The sequence below is a fragment of the Crocuta crocuta genome, unplaced genomic scaffold (assembly GCF_008692635.1).
Source record: "Crocuta crocuta isolate KB4526 unplaced genomic scaffold, BGI_CrCroc_1.0 scaffold193, whole genome shotgun sequence".
In the NCBI taxonomy this organism is placed as follows: domain Eukaryota; kingdom Metazoa; phylum Chordata; class Mammalia; order Carnivora; family Hyaenidae; genus Crocuta; species Crocuta crocuta.
This window is the reverse complement of record NW_027529624.1, coordinates 7538992-7544991: the sequence shown is the minus strand read 5'-3', so window position 1 is coordinate 7544991 and position 6000 is coordinate 7538992. Positions and strand designations below refer to the sequence as shown.

The window sequence follows — 6000 nt, the reverse complement described above, 5'->3', positions numbered from 1 at the left end:
CGCCAGCTTTGACCCTGGGTGCCTCCTTGGTACCGCAGTCTCCCCGGTATGTCTGTCTATCCCTGGCTTCCTTAGTGAGGCCCTCCCCGTCTCCCTTCGTCTCTCGGTGCCTCTCAATGGCCCCAGCTTTCACTCTGGGCTGCGTTGATGGTCTGTTTCCTTCCCGTGCCTTTCTAAGCGCTCCCGGCCTTTCTGCCTCTGTATTCCCACTCGATCCCGCGCTTCACCTGTTTTCTGCATTTCTCCATTTGTGCCTCTCCTCTGTTGTCCATTTAAAACTCTCTATTTCTGACTCGCTTCTCCTTGCTTACTGCCTCTCGTGTGCCTCCAGATTTCATCGGTGCCTGCTCCCTCCTTCCCCATCGCTTCCTCACAGGGTCACCCAACCCACCAATTCTGCATCTGCCTCCTGCTCCCAGAGGTGACCTGACAGCTGGTGACAAGGAACGCATGACCTGTATGACCATGCAGCTGGGATGGGCAGGCCCATGGGTGTGGGACAAGAAGGGCAGAGGGCTCAGGGATCTGTGCCCATTTTTTTTTTTTTTTTAGTGGACTACTCACATGATCCCAAACAAATACCTTCCCTTCCCCTGAGCTTCTGGGTCTTTCCCTCACCTGCCCTTTTACCCACCCAACAGGATGTGAGGCAGGTTTGGTTTGGCAACACAGATGCCCCGCCCTCGGGCTGGATGCAGTGTTTCTGTTACTGTCTCTGCCTCCAAATGTGCTTGGAGTTTGGAGGCTGTTTTCTGTCCCAAGTCTCAGTTTCCTTATCTGGGAAAGGGGGGATTGTACTTCCTGCCCTTATAAGGCTGCCGTCTGGGAGGTTGAAAATTTGAGAAAATGTAGCAGGGCGAAGCTTTGTAATCGGAATGGTCCTGGACAAATGCATGGTTCCGCTGCTGCGTCATAGGCGGGAAAGGGAAAGGGATCAATGCGAAAACAAAGAGGGAAAGGCAGGTAGAAGGAACATTGTTTTCATTTAACATGTGGCAGTATTTGTGGGTCCTCTGCTGTGAGTTAGGCTCTTTGTGCGTTGTTGCTTCGACCATTCATTTCCTCATTTATTTAACAAAAATATTTATGGGCTGTTTATTATGTCCTGGGTTCCTCTTGATGTAGCCTGTGCCATTCCTATTTAACACAAGGAAGAGAGACACCAGGTGATGAAATGACACGAGTCACAACATGGATACTTTTTTTTTTTTTAATGTTTATTTATTTTTGAGAAAGAGAGAGACAAAGTGTGAGTGGAGGAGGGGTAGAGAGAGAGAGGGAGACGCAGAATCCAAAGCAGGCTCCAGGCTCTGAGCTGTCAGCACAGAGCCCGATGTGAGGCCTGAACTCACAGATCATGAGATCATGACCTGAGCCGAAGTCGGACGCCTAACCGACTGAGCCACCCAGGCGCCCCTGGATACGTCACTTTATAGGACAAGAGCCTGTGTGATTGCTCTGCTGTGTTGAAAGTCATTACCATGTCTCAGTGTCCACGGCACTTTTTCTCCCCTTCTGTAGATTCGTTTCTCGTTAAGCGAGAGCATCCGCAAAAGAGAATTTCCTTCTTGCTCAGCAGAATGACATCACTGGGAGATAGAGGAAGCGCTTCGTGTGTGTCTACACCCACATGCTGGGTGTGTGTGGACGGGGTGAGGGGCTGTAGTGAAGGGACTGCGTTACAAGCTTCACTTTGTAGAGGGCGGCTCCTGGGAGATCCGCGTGTTAAATTCCTCTTCTCTTTTTTGATCCATCTTCATTTTTTTGGGCGATCTCATCCAGTCTCATAGCTTTAAGTACCATCTCTACTCTGACAACTCCCAAATGTATGTCTCCAGCTCAGTCTAGTCTTTCCCTTGAACGCTAGACTCACCTTGTATTTAATGGCTCGCTCAACATCTCGACTGTAGGCATTTCCAGGTTAAAAGTATTTACAGTCAACCTCCCAATATTCATCCCCTATGTCCCTTCAGCCCTTCCCCACCTTCCACCAAAATCTGACCCCCTCCCAGCTTACTCTCTCATCTTTAGAAAATGGCAGTATTCTTTTAAAAAAAATTTAAGCTTATTTATTTTGAGAGAGATAGAGATAATGTGAGCAGGCGAGGGGCAGAGAGAGAGGAAGAGAGAGAGAATCCCAAGCAGGCTCCATTCTGTCAGCACAGAGCCCGACCCAGGGCTCGAACCCACATACTGTGAGATTGTGACCTGAGCCGAAGTTGGATGTTTAACCAACTGAGCAACCCAGGGCCCCCCCCCTTTTTTAAGCATTTAAAAAAAAATTTATTTATTATTATTTTTTAATATTTTTGTTTATTTCTAGGAGAGAGAGAGAGACAGCGTGAGCAGGGGAGGGTCAGAGAGAGAGGGAGATACAAACTCTGAAATAGGCTCCAGGCTCTGAGCTGGCAGTCAGCACAGAGCCTGACGCGGGGCTTGAACCCACGAACTGCGAGATCATGACCTAAGCAAAAGTCGGAGGCTTAACCGACTAAGCCACCCAGGTGCCCCACCGTGTCTAAAATTTAAATCTCTACCTCCACACTTCCAATCCCTCTTCCTTGGTTTACTTTTCTTCTCAGCATCTAACCAGCATCTAAAACCAATGCATATGTTTTGCCCATTTATCTTTTTTTATTATTTATAGTTGTCTCTAAAATAGAAGGTTGAGGATGGCCAGGGTTTTTGTCTATGTTGCTCACTAGCGGAGCCTCAGCAGTTAGAACAATCCCTGCCACAGAGTAGGTGCTGGATAAATGTTTATAGAGTGAATCATAAAAGGGGTCACCCCGAACCTAGGCACGAGCCCAAAGATCTTTTCAAGGGATCGGTGTCTCCCGTCCTTGGGAGCTCCGGCCACACATCTGGGGCAGCCTGCTGTCAGCTGTGGGCCAACTAAGCAGAGCAAAATGACAAAGAAACTTCTTCCTCTCTTGAAGGGCATTTGGCTCTGGCTCTTATGAATGGCGCTGCATTTTCAGACGCGAGCCTTCGCTTTCGGGAGACAAGAGGTTGAACATCAGGCCACTCGGCCACTATCCATTCAGGCTGTCTCCTGAACGCAGTTTGAGGATGACGAGATGGCGTTGCAGATGCCGACCCCTTGGGTTCAGACCCTGGCCAGTTATATGACGTCCTGTACCTTGGTTTCCTGCGCGCCACGAGGGTAGAAGTACACCTTCCCTTAGGAGGGTTTCGAAGGTTAAATGTGATAATTGCCTCAGACACGTGGTGGGGTGCTGGGCACTCAGTGGGTGCTGAGTGAATGTGGCAGTGCTGTTTCACGTGTGGAATGATGGGAACAAGCCCTTCCTCTTTCCTCGCTCACATTAGGAGAGAGTTTGGGAGGAGCTGGGATCGAAGAGAACATCTGGAGGAACATTTTGGTTTGGAGGCGGCTTTGGAGGTCCAGAGGCTGGAGGGGGTATGGGAGGGACATTTGACCTACTCCTACTTTCATCCAGTCTTTTCTCATGCACTAATGGAGCACCTACTGCTTGCAGGTATGCGTACTGCAGTTCAGGAGTCCAAAAAAGAAACCATGAGGGGGCGCCTGGGTGGCTCCGTCCATTAAGCTTCCAACTCTTGATCTCAGCTGAGGTCTGGATTTCAGGGTCATGAGTTCGAGTCCCTCGTTGGGCACCTCAGTGGGTGTGAAGCCTACTTTAAAATTAAAAAAAAAAAAAAAAAAGAAGAAGCCATGAGTCCAGCCACCAGGCAGTACCTCCCACTTCTTTTCTCTGCCTCAGTTTCCCTGTGTGCCAGACAGGGGTAACCCGCATAACTCCCTTCCTTCGCGGGCCTCTGTGCGCTTTGGGACAGCCAACAGGTGTGGGAACCACAGATGTGGGAAATGTTTGCCCAGCACAAAGTGGGGTGGTCTGGGGAGAGGGCAAAGGCCTGTGTGAGGCAGGGCGCGCGCAGGCTGCAGGGGCAGCTGCTGGGGCGGCAGGAAGGAAGGCGATGCTCGGGCTGGGCTCGCTGCCCCAACCGTCCTTCCCAGGCCGTGGATGGGGTCGGGGGGGAACATCAGCCGCACAGGAGGGGTCGCTGGCCCGGGCCAATTGTTCTGACCGGGGGACATCCCGCCACCCGCAGCTGGGGCCTGAGCGGGTTCTGTGTGTGCGCCTAGGGTCCCCCATGAGGCTGGTCCTGTGAGGTCAGCTCCTTGGCCCCCCCCCCCTCCGGCTGCCTGTGGGATCCTGTCACGCACCTCCCACCCCTCGGGCCGCCGTCCTGCCCCTCTGGCTGGGCTCCGTCTAGAAGGAAGCAAGGGGCTTAAAGAGCTCCCTGGCTTAGAATCTGAATGATCTCAGCTTCAGGTGTATAAAGCCACACGTTCCAGACCAAAGCTCAGGAAGGCCAGCAGGTGCCCCATGAAGGTTCTACCGAGGGTTCCGCGGTGGTGATGTGCCGGGCAGCTCAGAGTAGGGGGTATGGGAGGTGGCCTGTCACCACCCACAAGGGAACAAGAGAGGAGGGGAGGGTGCCTCGAAGGTGCCGGCCCCGGGGGTTTCCATTCGCACTCATTCACCAAACATTTTATTAAATATCCACTATTCATCTGGAATAGCATGCTGTGTGCTTGGGTAAAAAAATAAAGAGGGGAGCAACCCAAGCCAATAGGTGCACCTGTACCACGGGATAAATGCTCCTTTGGGGGAGCTGCTGGGCGCTGTGGGGCCACAGACGCAGTGGGGGGGCACCCGCAGGGTAAGAGGAGGGGAGGCGTAAGTGTGACTCTTAGACATGGGGACCGGTGAGCTGATTCTCGAAGGAGTGGAAGGTTTATGCGTTTGTCTGACGGCGAGGCGGATGAGGGAGGCAGGGAACGCGGTCTGGGCGGGGTGTGCGAGCAGGTGCATGCGGCCCGAGCGTGGCACATTCTGGGAGGTCTCTGGTGCAGCGTGGCTGGAGGAGGGGTGCAGGAGGTGGGCTGGGCCCGCTCCCGTGGGTGCTCGCATCCCTTCCCTGGAGATTGGGGCTCGTCTGGAAGATGGGGAGTCTCTGGGCAGGTGTGAGCATGCGATTTGCCTCCTGCAGTAGGCACGGGACGGAGGGATGTGCAGGCCGCCCTGGCTCACATGCTGCATGTGCACCATAAGAGTATAGTGCAAGACGGGAATGTTGCGGGGGGAGGGGCGCTGTGGCACCCCGAGCCGTCACAGGGCCAGTTGGGCCTTGACGGACAAGCAGAGGCTGTGGCAGAGATAGAAGCGGGGGGCGGGCAGGGGGAGGACGATCCATGACGATCCAGGTAGGACAGGCTAGAGAGTTTGAAAACCCAGCTCCCCGCCCCCCAAAGAGAACTGTCCAGAGTAGGATGGGGGACAGGGTCCAGGGTCTGGTGGCTTTGTACTTCCTCCCTTGCTTGACACCCGCCTGGGGTCCCTTAGGGACTTCATGGTAGAGGTGGAACCACACGTTTGGGGATAGCGAGCAGGGGAGGGGCAGAGAGAGGGAGAGAGAATCCCAAGCCTACTCTGCACTGACAGCGGGGAGCCCGACGTGGGGCTCAAACCGTGAGACCAGGACCTTAGCTGAAACCAAGAGTCAGAGGCTCAACCGACTGAGCCCCCACCAGGACCCCCTCTCCCCGGACATGGCTTTAAAGCAGATGCTGGCAGAGTGGCTCCATGGCGACCAGTATTCGTGTTCACCCCGGCAGTGCCCATGTGCCCATCCGTGCCGCCCAGGCCGCGTGAAGGTGCTCGTTCCCAGACGGGTCACGCGGGCTGTCTCCATGTCCTCCCTCACGTCCTCCTCTGCTCCATCTGTGGGGTGGCCTCTCACCCGGGTCCCCACTGCAAAGTTCAGCTGAAGAGTCCCGTCGTGCAGCCCTCCTTGCCTGACATCCCCCCCTCCCCCCGCCAAAGGGGCAGAGACTGGGCCGAGTCCCCTTGGGGCTCTTCATTTTACGAACCCAACCAGCCACTTGTGGGGAACTCACCAAAGACGCCACCTGCTGGTTCCAAACTCCCTGCGACCCCAGTACTGGTT

At 54.2% G+C, this 6000-nt stretch overlaps 1 protein-coding gene across 1 annotated transcript in view; it reads left to right on the top strand.

Moving 5' to 3' along the window:
* PLA2G6 (phospholipase A2 group VI) overlaps positions 1 to 6000 on the top strand; it is a 58977-nt gene that overhangs the window by 504 nt on the left and 52473 nt on the right. The gene's annotated exons all lie outside the window — the stretch shown is intronic.